This window comes from Terrapene carolina, unplaced genomic scaffold (genome assembly GCF_002925995.2).
Source record: "Terrapene carolina triunguis isolate 2854851 unplaced genomic scaffold, T_m_triunguis-2.0 Scaffold95, whole genome shotgun sequence".
Classification (NCBI taxonomy): Eukaryota; Metazoa; Chordata; order Testudines; family Emydidae; genus Terrapene; species Terrapene triunguis.
The window spans coordinates 3,007,120-3,023,656 of record NW_020664446.1 but is presented as its reverse complement, the minus strand read 5'-3'; positions in this window follow the sequence as shown (position 1 = coordinate 3,023,656).

The window sequence follows — 16,537 nt, the reverse complement described above, 5'->3', positions numbered from 1 at the left end:
TCCATACACCCCCTCTATCTATCTATCTATCTATCTATCTATCTATCCCCATCCACCCTATCTATCTATCTATCTATCTATCTATCTATCTATCTATCGTGTCTTCATCCTTCACTATATCCGGCTGGTCCCCAGATTTCCCCTAGGTGGCGCCACACTCCTGTTCAGAGGCCCATATGAAGACAATATGTTCATTCTGGGCAATACCAGCCACCAGATCCTGTTTGTTGGTCCCCGGGACAAAATCACGGGAGGTTTCCATCACACGGAGAACATGGGGGCTCGGGGCGAACCCCCCAGACGCTGGGCAGGGCAGTATGTGTGACCGTTCCTGGGAGAAGAGGTGCTCTGCACAGCGGGTTCCCCAACCGGCGTTGGGGGGGGGGGGGTGTTCCCAAGGGGTGTGGGAGGGAGGAGACGGGGTGGGGGTGTAGCTGAGTCTCTCTGGTATTGTGAACCCCGCTGGGGATGTGGGAAAAAGTTCCTTTCCCCCATTTCCACTGCCAGCCTCCTACTCAGCACCTGGAATTGCTCCATGAAATTGCCTCAGGTCGGCAGAAGCCGCGCTGGGAGTGGTTCGCTCACCTTGTGTTTCATAGTCACTGGACATCTCGGATGCGTGCCTGGAAGGAACTGCAGCCTGGAAGGGAAGCGGCTGGGGGACAGTAGCTCCTGTATTGGGGGACACGGGCCGGGGCGGAGTGGCTCCACCGGCTGGATTTGAAATCTCTTCGGTGGGAGGTCTGAGGGCAGCCTGCAAGGTGGACCCAGCCTCCCAATGCCTGGTGATGGCTTCCCTGCAGAAACAGCCCGCCCCAGTCTGTGCCAGCGAGCGAGTACCGTACCACCCCCCCCTCCCCCAGCTGTAAATCAGGCCTCTATGGGGCTGCAGTGTCCCTGGTAAATTGTGGAGAGAAGCCATCTCTCACAAATCCATCCTTCTGCTCCCAGCTCGCCATGAATCAGCAAGGCGGTGAGAAGGAAGTTATTGGTGAGTTATAAATTACACCTTATGCAAGCTGCAGACAGCGGATGCTGTATTACCAGGGTCCAGAGAGACGCCTGGACAGCAGTGCCTCTGGTTTCCCAGCACGACAAAAGAAAAGGGGGTCCTTAACCCCTCCCCCACACCCCTATACACTCTCTAGTAATTGTACCCCAATTCCATTCATTCCTCTTCACCGGGGGGACAGGTGGGAGACACTTCATTCTTTCGCAGCCCACAATATCCTTTCGGAAGGGGCTTCAGTCCCAGCTTCGGGGCGCTTTCTTCCCAGTCGTCCCCATCGTGTTTACATTACCACGGTCTGCTCCATCCGGAGCTGGAGAAATCGGGAGAAGAGGAGTTCCAGTCTAGACAGAATCTTTCTGACACTGGAGCATATTGTTAGGTCGGGTTTTTTTGTTTTTTTTTTTTAAACGCAGGTCATTGGAATAAGGGGACATCAAAGGAATACACTGGATGATCCCCGCCGCCCCTGTACACACACACACACACACACACACACACACACACTTCACTTGATCATTGCACGTAAAAATGCCAGTCTGTGTCAGTGTCACACCAATCAGCGGCTCCCATCCATCACATCACAAGGCGGCGCTGGGAAATCTGACTAAGACTCAGGTTCCGTGACAAATGCTGAAGCAAAAGACTCGCTGGGAAAGTTGATCTGGCTTTATTTTAAACGGATCCTGCCTTTCAAAAAAAAAACCCCACTCTTTCCCCCCCAATCCTGACTCTGTAATAATTGCTTTAAAAACGCTGTGAAACGTCTCGGGAAGGATGGGAACCTTGGAAAAGGCAGAGATCAAAATCATCTGTCTGATCTGTCATATGGATATCATCTGACAGAGTTATATCTATAATATCGAGAAATCTCTACCCATGTACATTATCTGTACCTGTATCCGATAGAGAGAACGCTCTAGCTATGTGGCAATATCTAGCTATCTCTAATACACACTGAAATCTATCCTATTTGTCTTATAGATAATATTGAGCTGTACCTCAATATAACATATATACACATAACCTAGAGCTAATAGATAGAGAGATCTCTACCTAGTTTTGTAGAGAAATCTAGCCACATATCTGATATATAAAGTATCAAATTTATGTTATATGTATATACCTCTAAGATATAACATAAATATGATAAATGTCTGTCTATATTAGAGATAAATGGCTAGATTTCTCTGCTTAGCTAACTAGATCTCTCTATATTATATGGAGATTAGAGAGAGATCTATATATTAAATACAGGTATATATCTGTAAGATATATCTAACATCGAGAGATCTATATCGCTATATAACATGAGAGAGAGAGAGGGTATCTATGTAGATAAATCCAGCCACCTCTCTCTAATATATACCGAAATGTATCATATGTATGTCATATCTTACAAGGCTATATTTAATATACAGAGATCTATATCTCTGTATTAGAGAGAGAGAGTGTTCTAGCTAGCTACATAGCAAAATCTAACCATCTATCTCTAATATATACAGAGATCCAGCGATTACTAATATAGAGATCGTTATCTATCATTTTATCTATCTATGCCCCTGCTATCTGTACAAACGACATGGCTAGATATACACTTCAGGGTCTTTTATCCAATAGGAAATGAAATTGGTTGAGTCTGTTCAGTTCTCGTTTAGCTTTTACAGGACACCTGTCTGATGTTTTTATTCTTTTTATTTGTTCACACTCAAAAAGCCTGATCACACCTTCCACCCCATCCCGCTCGACCCCGAATTCAGTCTTCTGCCTCCTGCGGAAAGATTGGGAGAGAGTTTGGAGCTGAGGTAAGAAGCCGCTTGCCAGAGGGGATCGATAGCATGTGAAAAGTAATTATTGAGGCATAAATTTATCATAAGGGTGATCACCAGTAAAATATCTCTTGGCGACATTTTAATTTAAAATCAAATTGGAAAAGCTAAAAAAAAAAAATTCCTTAACAAGCAGAAAAATAACGGCAGGCCCTGGAACACTTCATTATATGTTCCGGGAGAGCTCCATCATATTCTTGGAGAATGGCTGGGCTTTTCTCTTCTGGTAGACCCCATGCCTCTGATTTATGGAAATGACTTGCAAATCCATAAATGTAGTTTGCAGTGACAGCCTTGCATATCACTAGTAATTCCTTTAAAGCATGCAAAGAAAAATGATTCATATCTGGCTGGAGCTGGACTCTGTCTTTTCCCAGGGTAGCCAGTGTGGAGTCTTATGTGTCTGTTTTGCAATGGTTTCCATGTTAAACTCAGTGATCTAAGGGGCTGCTGCCTGGAGCTGTGATCCAGCTACAACTAACAAAAAGCGTTAAGCGACGACTAAATGTTGTTTACCAAGAGTTTTGTTGGAAGCCTGGACACCCAGACCTGGATCTGACAATATACATAGTGTAATCCAGAACATCCCACTTGTTCAGGGCTGACGATGACAATCCTTTCAGGGTTGGACTCTGCAGCATCAGAGATGTTTTGAAATTGTCCCTTCGGGTGCAGTGTTGCCTCTTGAATGTGCACCCGACTTCTGAAAGAAGATGTGACACAAATAAGACCCCCAGTGACGATAGCAAGAAGGGGATAGGAAGTGAATTGCTACTTATACGTCTCGTGGTTAATTTCACCTTGTTTTCAGCCCCAGGTCCTGGAATCTTCAAAAAACGTCCTCGTTTCTAATTGCTTGGTGATTTGGGGTGAGAATCTGATTTCTTTTTTCGCGCACACACATGCACCTACCTTCCGACTGAATGTAAATGGAACCACGCCTGCTCCATGTGTCTGATAAGTTCCTAATTCCTGACCCAGAAGAGAGTGAAGACATCCAAAGGGCAAGGCAGTCTTGAGTCTAAAGTGAATTACAAGAATCAGGAGACGTGGCTTTTACTTCCGTCTGCCACAGAATTGTCTGACCTTGGAGATGACCTGGCTTTGGCCTCGGTTTCCCCATCTATAATATCGGGGGGGAAATACTGCCTTAAACTCACAGGGGTGCCCTGAGACTTGCATGACTGATGTTCCCAAATGCAAAGTCTCATTAGGAGTACACAAGCATGGCATTGTAACCGTGCAGTTCGTGTCTCTTCCTAATGGGCGTTAATATCCTTCCTAGATTAAAGACAAGCAGTTTCCAAAAAAGAACAAGCATCAGGACGAAGATGCTCCTCGCACATTCTGGGTTTCCTTCCCTCTCCCCCTCCCCCCAAGGGAAACTACCTAATGCTCAGTTGCCTCTTCAATGTTTCTTCGCAACAGCCTTCATTCACCTAACCATCGCCACGCACAGGCGATTTGAGTGATGCATGACCAGATCTCATTTCCAGGGAAAACAATGACGTTGCTTCATATGTAATTAGGCTCCAGGCTGGTGGCTATTTCCTTTAACTGACAATGGAGGGCGGGGGGGGGGGGATCGAAATCTAAACCCTGGCAGGAGAAGAAATCAAATAGAGGGAATGGCCTTGACACGTGATGTGGATAGGCCCCGCCTCCATGCCAGGCTCTCTTCATGTCTCCATTCCACTCTTCGATGGAGTTTTGCTTTGGCTTGTATCATTGGGTCTTAAAAATTAATGGCTCTTGGAAATGTCTCGTGGGGCTATTAGCTCTGTCCCAGGTACGATTTTTTTTTACACCCCCAAAAGATCCCCCTAAGACACCGTCCTTAATAACCAGCGCCCCATTTGCAGCCGGCAAGGTAGCCTATTTCCATGCTCGCATCCAATTTCCCTTCCTGGGTATTTAGTTCAACTCTTTAACATCAGCCACATAATTAGAATTTGGATTTCCATTAATTTTCCTTGAGCCTGCAACCATTTTAAGATCACACTGGTAATTAACGTGATACATCACTAATTTCACCAAGCACAATCTAAATGGGAGATCACCGCGTGTCTGGCAGGATTTGGAGAAGCCTGGGGGCGGGGAGGGAAAGGGGGGGGGGGGGGGCGGGAAATAGGCTTTTACCTGGGACTGTCCAAGGTGTCCATGCTATCCCCTTTAGCAATTGTTTGTTTGCAAGTTGCACTGTCTGCAGTCTGGCTGCCTGACATCACGCGCGCTTGCAAAGGAAAAGACACTTCCTTTCCCAGTAAATTTAACAATTAAAAATATTTATCGGTAGCAGATTTACGTTGTTGTGTCTCCAGTCTTGGGGCAGATTGGTAGACTATTAAGACTAATTAGCATCCTTTCTGCATGCAGATTTACTAAACTGATTGCAGTATAACTCATCCCTAAAAGCCCCTGTTCCTCCACATTTGCACAGCATAGCTGAAGGCATGGCCCCTTCGTCTCTTTCAGCGCTTGCAAACAGCTCACGTTAGCCAGGCCTTGTGCTAAGTAAACTTTAAAAATGTGAAGCAATAACAATTTCAGTTAGAAGCTGGCAACGTACTAAAAAGGAAATATTACCTTGGGAGCTTCCCTTGGAAATATCTGGTGGGAACCAGGGCGGCTAAACGTATAGAACAACCGAGCAGACACAGGCTGTATTTTCTCATCACTAAACCCGGGGCTGTTCGTTTCATAAAGGTATTTGGAAATAAACCCAGGGCTGGGTGTGCTCCGGAAGCTGAGCCGCACGAAAGGGGAAAGAAAGAGGAAGAGAAAGAGAGAGAGACAAAAAAAGAAAGTTTAGCTCATTTTTTTTTAAATGCATGAAGGAGAACAAAGATGCGTTCCGGAAAGTTTGTAAGACGCAGCTACAAATGACACCACCTGCTTATATTGTGGGGTTTTAGACTGGTTTAAATCGCCTGGAAGCTCATGGATCACCCTTCCCAAAAACATTTTTTTTGGGGGGGGGCGCTATGAATATTCTGTTTGCCCTACTTTGCACTTAAAATATTTACGCCACGGCAGAAGGCTCCGAGAGGCTCTTTGCAGGTAGATGGGAAGCATTAGCTAGCATGCTCTTTTAAAGCACACACTGCTGGTTTATTATTAACACACTGGGAAGTACATAAGCCCCACAACTTTATTCTCTTTAATGAGCCTGGAAGAGCACGTTGGCCCTGAAGGGTTTTGTTCATTAAAGATGTAAGCTGTAGGAATATTGTCTCATTAATTATCTGGTTTTAATTACACTGTTACCCTTTGAATCCAGATATTTGAAAAAAAAAAGTTTATACAGTTAGATCCTCACACACTTCAGAAAAAGCATTTCATGGGTGTGTGTTTTTCCAATACCGGGCCGCATTGCAAAATGGCATAGACAGAAACATAGGACAGATCTGAAGGGATGGATGGGTGCGTAGAGCAGGTGAGAGGATAGACAGCTCAGCTAGACAGACGTGGAGAAGGACAGCTGGAGAGGTGGATTCTAAGAAATAACTTACTCTATATTTTTTTCTAACCATCATTTAGTTGAAAGGAAAATATTTTGATTCTCTGCGTCTGCTGCACTGAAGCTTTTAACCTCTTGCATATTCCCAGGTAAAGACCAAGGCTGGTTTAGGGGTAAGTGCTGGCGGAGGGAGGGGCTGGGAGGAACAGGTCCACCCCAGACTGCAGCATTGCAACCACTTGGTGAAGCGAGGTCAGGGCTTGCACCCTGGCAAGAGAAAACCCGGAGAGAACTCCCCAGTTCTCATCTCGTTAGCCTTTCTCAGCTCCTTGCAAGCCGGATCCTCTCCTGTTAATTTCATGTTACTGCGAATTTGCTCGCCCGTTAGGAACACCAAGTGTGTAGACCTCTCCCTCCCAGCTGCAAAGAAACAGATTCCTTTAGAAACCCACGAGACAGACACCTTTGCAGAGAACTTGCAGGTGGGAGTGGGCAAAACAGAGCGGCTAGTCCAACCCCCCCCCCCCCCCATCACACGCAGGGGCACACCCTAGGTGTTGTTACAATTCTAACTACCCAGGTAGTTTGTCATTAATTACCCAGCGCTAAATTGTGCTGTTTTCCCTTTAAATCCCAGACATTTTGACAGGCCACATTAAAGTGCAGCCTGCTCAGGCTGAGAACATCATAAAAACCGGACAGGCAATTTCTGTTTTCACCAAATAGCCAGGGTAGCGCGTTCTGCATCTTTGATTTTAATGCACTAAACTGGCAGCTAAGCAGTAAGGGAGCAAAAGGGGTGGGTGGGTGGTGGAGATTCAGCATGGGGGGGGGAGGACAAAAAACCCTGGACTAGGAAGCAGAGCTTAGCTTTGTATTTATTTCTCTTTGCAAGCCCTGCCCCACATCAACCCCCCTCCCTTGCTAAAATCCATTGCACCAACTGAATTATCAACTAGAATTTGATTAATATGCAAATCTGAGGCAAACAGCTCCATATAATTCTTTCAGTGGAGAGTAATTAATCAACAGTTAAAGCAAATTAATACATATATCAATTTTGTCAGGAACATGCTTAGTTCAATAGCCCGTAAAATTGAAGTTTGAAGTATTAAGGGGCTCTACAGAAACGTTATGACTAAAACTTTCAAATTGATCCTATTTAGTAATCAATCAGCCTCTCCCCTCGGGTTAATCTGTCTAATTTTTCATCTCAAATCATACACTTTAGTGACATGCCATCTAGCAAACAGTCGATAAAAAGTTAACAAAAATGATAACGACTCCAGCACACAGTGAGTTGTGTGTGTGTGTGTGATACAATCCAGCATCTTGAAGCTTAGATCGTTTCCAATATGATCCAGAGAAACTGCTCTCCAACAAACCTCGTTTGGCAAAGCATCTAATTAAATATGCAATTATTTTTTTCTGCCTCTTTCTAATTCCTTCCCCTCCCAAAGTGGGTCTGATTTAACACTGACCAAGCTCAGCAGTGCCTTGCGTATGTATTCATCTCTTAGTCTTAGGGTAGCATTGCCCAGGATGTCCCATGGTTGGGGTGAAAGTGACCAGGTTATCAGATCTATGATCTATTTAGATCCTTAATACTAGGCATAGATCTCTCTCTCCTATACATAACGTGTTCATGTAATATCTATCTATGGATAGATCTATATCTAGTTATACATTATGTACACATGCGCACTATCTTTCTATCTGATCTCTATCTCCAGATACATACACATCCTAGATCTATCTATCGATAGCAGAGTTATGAATATAGAGGGTTTAGATGTATCCTAGTGATTCCATTTGAGATCTCCTTTAGACCCTTTCCAGACTCCACCCCCACACCTTTCTTTCATCTGTGCTCACAGCCCGCCTAGAATCGATTGGCTGATTACTAGGTATTGATAGAAAGGGAAGGTGGGTAGTACATTATGTTGACGTTCAGGCTTCACCTTGAGCAACCAGTGAAATGAGGGATGAGAGTCTACAGTGCTGAGATTAATAGGGAGCCCAGCACTACCCCTCCCAGCTCTTCCTCCCACCCCCAGCTTCCCGTTTACTTTGTGCCGGGGGACAGGAGACACATATGGGCTAGATCCAGCAATGGAAGAAGCCTTTCCACTCACTCCACAAGGAGGAGGCCCATGGGTCCAGAAAAGCTGATCTCACCACAAGTGCTAATTTTGTAATACTTAACTCTCTAGCCCAGCCCTCTGAGCTCCTCCACCAGGACAGAGACCTCTTATGTTTCGCCTGCTCTTGACACCATCCTATAAAACATACATAGCAAACTATTATTTATCATAATGCACAGCTGGGTGATTATAGAGCCCAGGGTTGAAGGGGAGATCTACATGCTAGCGAAGAGCTGGGCATTATTATTATCACTAATGCAAATCATAAAGACAGGAAACAACAGATGGACTCAGTTGTTCTCAGCGAATTCAGCTGTTGGCCACACGAGGTCTGGGATACGGGGGTGAGTTTAGGGAATGCTTGAGGTGGCCCTCACTCTTCTAAAGGTTTAGGACCAGTTAGGAAAAATCCCTATTGATTTCAGTGAGACAATGAGAAAGGTCCCTTATGTCTCACCAAGCAAATTTATACATTATAGACACAGAGTGCAGATAGATCAGTTAAACATAGGGTGCTACCTCTTATCAATTCACTCCTTGGGGGATATATTAGGGACAATTCCCAAAGAACTCTGGCAGGTGTGAGAGGGCTTTTGTGTGTGGATGGGAGTGGGATGGGGTGGGCTGAGATAGGAGTCAGACCAAGGGTTCACTATACAGTGTAGACATACCCTGGGAGTCTTTCTATCGACTTCAGGCCCTGAGGAAAGCCAGGCTGGTGAACTAAGTCTTAGTAAATTCACTGATGCTTCCCAAAACCTACACATTGCTGTGGGGGGGGGGTCTGGAAGTCGTGGGACCCTTTTCCATGTTCAAATCTCTTTTCATTTCAATCATTGACTTATGGGTGGAGGGGGGGGGAGGTTTGGACATGAAAAAAGAAACCCAGTTGTTCTCCTTGCTATCGCAAGGAGAATAAATACAAGATCTCAGCGATGAGAGGCAAGAATTCACTACCATGAGGACTTTTGCTATGGCCTTGGATGGGAGCAGGGTCCCATCCTGCTGTTTGGGTTATAATCAGGCAGTGAAAACAAAGCAAGACGCTCCCTTTTTTGGAATCAGCTCCCCTGACCACACTGCTTAGGGTGGATGGGTTTTATGGGTCAGGCAATCGCCCGAGCCGGGGGAGTTCTAGGCTCAGTCCCTGGTTCTGCTACAGACCCCGTGTGACCTCGGGAGTCCATCTCTCTGCCTTAGTTCCCGGCCTGTAAAGAGAAGATTACAACCCTTCCTCACTCTGTCTTGTCTCTTCAGACTGTAAACTCTTCAGGGCAGGGAAGATGTATGTAGCATGCCAGTGGTAACTGCCACACCAAACAATAAGAGAGGGCCCGACCCTGAGTCCTTGCTAAGAGAGGTGCAGCCATTTAAGAGCTGGCTTTGTCCATCTACCAAAATATCCAGGCATTGTAATGAGATGGGTTACTGAAGATGGCTTGTGTCTCTCAGGATCCTTTGAAACATATTCCCCGGCACTCATAACCTTCTGCGCTATGGGATTCCAGCCCCCAAACCTTAGAGACTCCAGTTCCAGCCAGTTTGCTTTGACTTAGCATAATAGGATATCAGGGTTGGAAGGGACCTCAGGAGGTATCTAGTCCAACCCCCTGCTCAAAGCAGGACCAATCCCCAACTAAATCATCCCAGCCAGGGCTTTGTCAAGCTGGGCCTTAAAAACCTCCAAGGAAGGAGATTCCACCACCTCCCTAGGGAACCCATTCCAGTGCTTCACCACCCTCCTAGTGAAACAGTGTTTCCTAATATCCAACCTAGACCTCCCCCACTGCAACTTGAGACCATTGCTCCTTTACTCCTTGTTCTGACTTAGTTGTGTGGGTCTCTTTCTTGCAGGTATATTGTAGGGCTGGGATTTAAACCCAGCAGGCACAGAACTCTCTCTGCATTGCCCCTCACAGGGGTCTTAGTACCTTGGATTCTAAAAGCATTTTTTACTGGGAGGCCATCAGGGCTGTCCTGTTTCAAATGGCTTGCCTCCGCGTTCCCGCTGTTGGGAATGAAATGCCCTTTTGTGAGGGGCGGGCTGATTTGTAGCCGTGTGTGTCATTATGATCAGTCCTTGCAGGGAGAGTCCACCTGAGGAAATAAGGGCGCGACCTCAACAAGAGGGGAGAAGGTTTGTGAGTCTGGAACTGACCATCAATGTGTCCCCTCCATTTCCCTTTGGACGAGGTTCCCTCGCGGTGTGCAGAAGCCCCACCCCCAGTTTACGTCCCCATGGAGATAACCTTGCTGGAAAGTGCATTTTGCACTTTACCAGACGCCTGCTGTTGGTAAGGTCGATTCTCTTTGAATTTTGCGCATTTCCCGATTCTAACCCAGTCCACCTGCAACCCAAGCGCCCGTATTTCCTTTATACAATAAGCGGTGTTTCCTCTCCCGGCCCCACATACGCACCCCGTTCCAATTTCGCCAATTTCGCCATTGCCTCCACACGCACCCTGCGGAGATATGTTGCGCCGCGAGGTTTCTCGACCAACCCAAACTGCGCGGCTGGCTGCGCGCCGCGCCGCATTCTAAACAGCTGCGCAAAAACAACAAAAGAAGCGATCAGGACTCGGGGCCAGGGGAAGTCAATGGAAGTTCGACCAGTGCCCTTGCGCGTTGATGGAAACCACGTGGACTGGCAGTGGCGCCCCCAAATGGAGAGCCAGGAAGCTGTTCAGTGCAGAATGCGGAGCCTGTTGTGAGTGGCGGCGGGAGATTTCCACGCGATGGAAGCTGTGCCATGGTCTTTCAACAAATTCTGGATGGAGATGGCAGCCTCGACTGGGCCCACACGAGAGGCTCTTGGTTTCTTGCCAAGGATTTGAGATGTATTGAGAAAGATCACACACTTCTTCAGCCCCTCCCCCCATAAAGGGGAGAGCTAATCCCCCCCTCCCTTCCACGTGGTTTGACTCCCCTGCCTTTACCCAACGTGAACAGAGGCAGATGATGCCGGGAGCCAACGCCAAGTTTAGCTGGGACACACCAGCGTCACCTATTTCTGGGGAATCTATGGCGTACGGTAGGAACCGATCTGAAAGCAGACTGGCAGCAAACAGATCAACATATCTGTGAATTATGGCCCATTGAGTCTGTGTCTCTAAGGTTGGGTAGATTAACACACATGCACGTCCCATATCTATCTAGCCCCAGCCCCAGGAATAATCAAAAGCCCATATGCTAGAGCCTAGATCGAAATGATGAATGTAATTGATGCAGGACAAAATCCAGGAAGGAGTCCAACTGAAACCTGCAGTTCCACTGTCCCCTACCCAACGCACGTGTCACCTCTGGTCTGGGTCAGTGAAGACCTGGGGTCGTTGAAATGCAGGTGGAACATGACGTCATTTACCTGCCCGGTGAATTTCAGTGGGTCCAAATTTGCTCTCTTTACAGGACACACACACACACCAGGCCCAAGTCACAAGCAACCCCCATCTATCAAAGAAGGGAGAAGGAAGGGATTAAGGAACCCTCCGGGTAATCTGATTCCCCCTCAGTCTACTCTTGTTCTTGCTTCACAAATAGCAACAGCAAGCATGCAAAATATTTAAATATAAAAAATGATACGTTTGATGTGTTTAAACAGATGTAAACGGTTATTCCCTGGAACCTGGGCATCTGTTTACGCACATCAGCCATTACAGAGAGGGTCAGAGGGTCGGGATTATGTAACTATCAAAGGGAAGTGGCGAATAACGGGTGATGTGTGTGTGTGTGTGTGTGGATGCCCTGCGTGTGGAGGTGCGATGGTGTGGAGGTGCAATGATTTATGAAGATGCTGGGTGTGCCTACAGTGGGTCTATAGTAGCGAGTGTGTTGCATATGTGTGAAGTGTGTGCCTGGCTGTGTGTGTTGGGGGTGTGTGTGTGCAGTGGTGTGTGGGAACCGTGGTTAATGAGGATGGGGGTGGGAGGGAGTGTCTGTGTTTTGTATGAAGAGGGGGGTGTTTGCGCGCTTTGTGGAATGTGTGCGCGCACTGGTGTGCGCCGGGCAGTTATTTGCGCGGCTATGTTGTGTGTGAGCTGTAGTGTATGCTCGTTGTGTGTGTGAGAGAGGCTATGGTGAGCATAGCGTTGTGTATGCATAGCAGTGTACGGAGGGGTGCAGACCTGTGTGTATGTATTTGCGCTTCTGGCTCTGGGGTTGTGCGCGCAGTGGTATCTGAGGATGCGCTGGGGTGTGTGTGTGTTGAAGACTACACCAAGTGTAATCCGGGGAGTGCAGGGAAAGCTCTGACTCCTACCCCAACCCCAGAATCAAAAAGAAAAAGCCTTCCCTTTCAGCAGGGACTCATGCATCAAACTTCAATTTTCCGGACGATTGAATTAGTGATTTTTTTTCTCCTGAACTAAAATACACTTAAGTCTTTGGGATTAATTACCACGTTCTGGTCCCTCAGACTGTAGTATTAGTTATCGTAGCCACGTTTGACATCAACCCTGACACCTCATAAAATAAGGAACTGAATTTCACTGACTCAACCTGCTTTAGCCCTGTTGGATAATTCAGAAGGGGGCTTTATCCTTCGTCTGGGAGCTCTTTGTTCAGTGAACAACATCGAATATGGATCTCCAGCCCAACCGGGTGCAAACCCAGCCGCCAGCAGCCCCACCCCCCAACAGGACAATGTCAGGTTTGGGGCTCAGAGGCGGGGAGGGGGGGGGGGTTAGCAGCCCTGCAGAATGTCAGCGCCGGCTATTAAAAATATGGATTCCGAGGGGGAAATCATTACAAAATACATCTGACCTCCAGGTGCAGGGCTGGGGGTGGGGCGTGCTGGAGAGAGCTCTGCGGGGATTTAGGGGCAGGGGAGGAGGGCTGGACGGACAGCCAGGTAGATGGGGTGTCCTTTTGTTTTCACCTCTGGAGACGTGGACTCCCGAGGCCCGCGCTAGCCCCAGAGCCAGCACCCCGAGAGGAGCGAGCCGAAGTGTAATCACACCTTGCGCGCACCTGCCCGTGGCAAGCCCACAGCACGTATTCCGACGGCTAAACACCGGGTCCCAACACGGCCCCGCAAACTAATCTAGCAGATCCTACAAGCACAACTGACACACACCGCCCAGGCGCGCACCCCCCGCCCGCTGCAGCGCATCGGAGGCCGGTCTGTGCATCCATAATCCTAACAATTAAAAATAATAACGGGGGACACTCCGCAAACAGCCAGACACTTGCGCGCCGCGCTGCTGAGGGCGGATGCAAAGAGAAGGGGCTAAAGATTGTTAAACACCAAGCCCTCCCCCCCCCCCCCCCCCCCGGCTGGGAATGACACAAACTCCTCGATTCGTTTTACTTCGTCCTATTCATATCTAAAAGTGACCCACCCCCAAGGGGAAAAAAAGCGCAAAACAAAACCACTGTTGCAAAATGCCAGGGGTTTTTCCTTGCAAGAAAGAAAAACCGGGTTTAATGGCTCAACCCCTGGTTAAATTATGACAGTTTTGTATCTTCCTTCCCCCTCCCCCCCCAAGATTTTAGAGATTTCGCTTTTTTGCCCGGCTCAAGTGTGCAAGGGAGCGGACATTCCTCTATCATCAGCCCTGTACGTTTCTCCATTAGCAGCCAGGCTGCTAAACCCCGGGCTGGCCAGTGGCCCCGGCAAACTTCCCTGGACGTACCAGAGGAGCGATGCCGATGTGAAATACAGCGAGGTTATTCTTTATTTTGAAGACACGCAAGAGTCACCCATGTTCGGGGCTTTGTGCCCAGGGCGGAGCCTGACTTCGTCTGAAGTTTGGGGCTTTGAATTCCATGAGGTCCCCCCCCCCCTCACCGCTCCAGGTCTGTCTCCTAAAATCTACAGCACCGGGTTTGCACATTTGGGCGGCTCTATGGACAAAATGCCATTTGCTTCCGGAAAACGGGGGCAAGCGAAGAACGACTTTGTCCCTTTGTACTTTGGAGGGTTTATTGGGGGGGTGAGGGGGGGGCCGCTCCTGTCCAGCCAGCGCTGGTTTTAAACACCAGCAAAAGCCCATTGATAGATGAGTCCAAACTAAAAATCGGAAATCATGTCCTCGCCTGCCTAGCTTTGCTGCGGGGAAGCTCCAACCCTATCTCCTCCCTGAAAAAGAAACCGGGCTCAAACACCGCCGCGTCTAGAAACCGAGGGAGAGGGAAATCCCTCTCGAAGGCGGCGGACCCAGCTAATGTAGGGAAGTGATCATTTGAAAACAAAAAAAGGCGTGAAAAGTGAGGGCTACCACCCGAGTCTCTTTGTTTAATCTTCTTTTGTTTCTAAGCATGCAAATGAAGTAAATAAAGCACCGCCTGCTTTGGGGATGCGAGCCAGCCGAGGGAACAGGCTGCAAATCTTAGGAAACAGGTATTATTTTTTACTAATCTGCTTTAGCCACGTGTGGGAAACTTCTCCGGGTTCATCGCGGCCCTGTCTCCAGCCAGCTCTTGTGTTTGCACACTGAAGTCAATAGATCAGAAATCCAAATTAACTCCGGGCCTAGTCTCCCCCCCCCCACCCCCGGCCCCCCCCCCCTTTTATTTTATATCTTGGTGATTTTGTCGTGCTTGCAGCCTCATTAAATCCATTCCAAGACAAAAGAATAAAAGCATAGGGGGGGGGGGAGGAGAGGGGAGTGAAAAAAAAAAGAGAACAGATAAAGAAAACAAATAAAGCCCTTTAACAAGATCTCTACATAAATGTCACAGTTTCTCAGCATTTACGATTTGCCTGCTTAGCATAAAAACACTTAAGAACAAGATTGAAGGCTTTGTGAGATATCTGGACAGAAGTCAAACATATCACTTGCAAAAAAAAAATGTTGGGGGGGGCGCGAGAGACAAGTGCTCTCCGAAATAATACCAAAGAAAGTGGATTTCATTGTAATTCATAGACTTGTTCCAAATGCCAAGAGAGAAAGGGGGAAAAGAATAGAAGCCACATGGAAGGGCGCAGATGCCCCGATGAAGGGGGAACAGCTCTGCTCCCATTATTGTGGGAGAGAGGGTTAACCTAATCCATCAAATTGTCTGGAAATTGTGAAGAAAATTCAAAACCCATATGGCCTCCAAGCTTTCGGGCCCTTTTTGCGACGGAGGGACACGCTTGTTTCAGCATTGCGAGCCGCGGGAGGTTGTACATGCGCCATTGTCACTTGTCAGTTCAGAGAAGAGGGCTCATTTGTCCCCAGTTTTCATGCTTTACGCTAAAAATTACAACCCCATCCATTTTCAAAGAGGAGAAAGATTTATTTCGCCTCGGAGAAACTGGCCCAAACCCCCCCGCCCCCTCCCCGCAAACCCATCCTGTCTGATTTGGAGCCCTCTTTTTCGGACTCTGCCACTATCTACCAGATTTGTCTTTCTCACATAAATTTTGCAAAGAATAGGCAAACGCACATCGCCGGGGTGAAAAGGCAGGACACGCTATTGGGGGAACAAATTTAGCAGGATTTTTTTTGGGGAGGGGGATTAAAAAGGGAAAATGTAAATTAAAAATCATCCATCATCTTTTTGGGGAGGCGTAGGGGAAGCAGAGGTGCTACCTGAAAACGTTAATATATTTGCAGCTCTGCAGGGGGAAGAAAGAAAAAAAAATCACCCAGCGTGGTGTTTGTCCGTGTTACGATCTTTAGTGGAAACAGGCGATTTTGTCATTTTCGCTTTGTGTTTTCAAATGGGATATTTCCTCTATAATTTAGAGCTAGAAAACTCGTTGTAGATCTAAAAAATTTTACACGTGTGTCTCATTATATATACACACATATACACACACACTTATTACTTGAATACTAAAATACAATACTATAGGATATACATTCTATATACACTGTACATATTGTGCATATATCATTATTTATAGATATACACACACAGTATGTTTTAATTTCTTTGCATGGGTTTTCTGTTGAGAAAGAAAATTGCAACTCCTAGTTTATTCCTCGATTGATTTCTCTCTACCGTTTAATTTGTAACTTGTCTTACACTAAAAAAACAAATACATTTTTATCATTGGTTCGTCCACCCCAAAATAGACACAGCTACTAGAGCTGAAACGATTTAAAATGGAAATATGAATGGATGTGTCTATACGGAAAGTGGCAATTCCTTATGGTGGAACCGTATT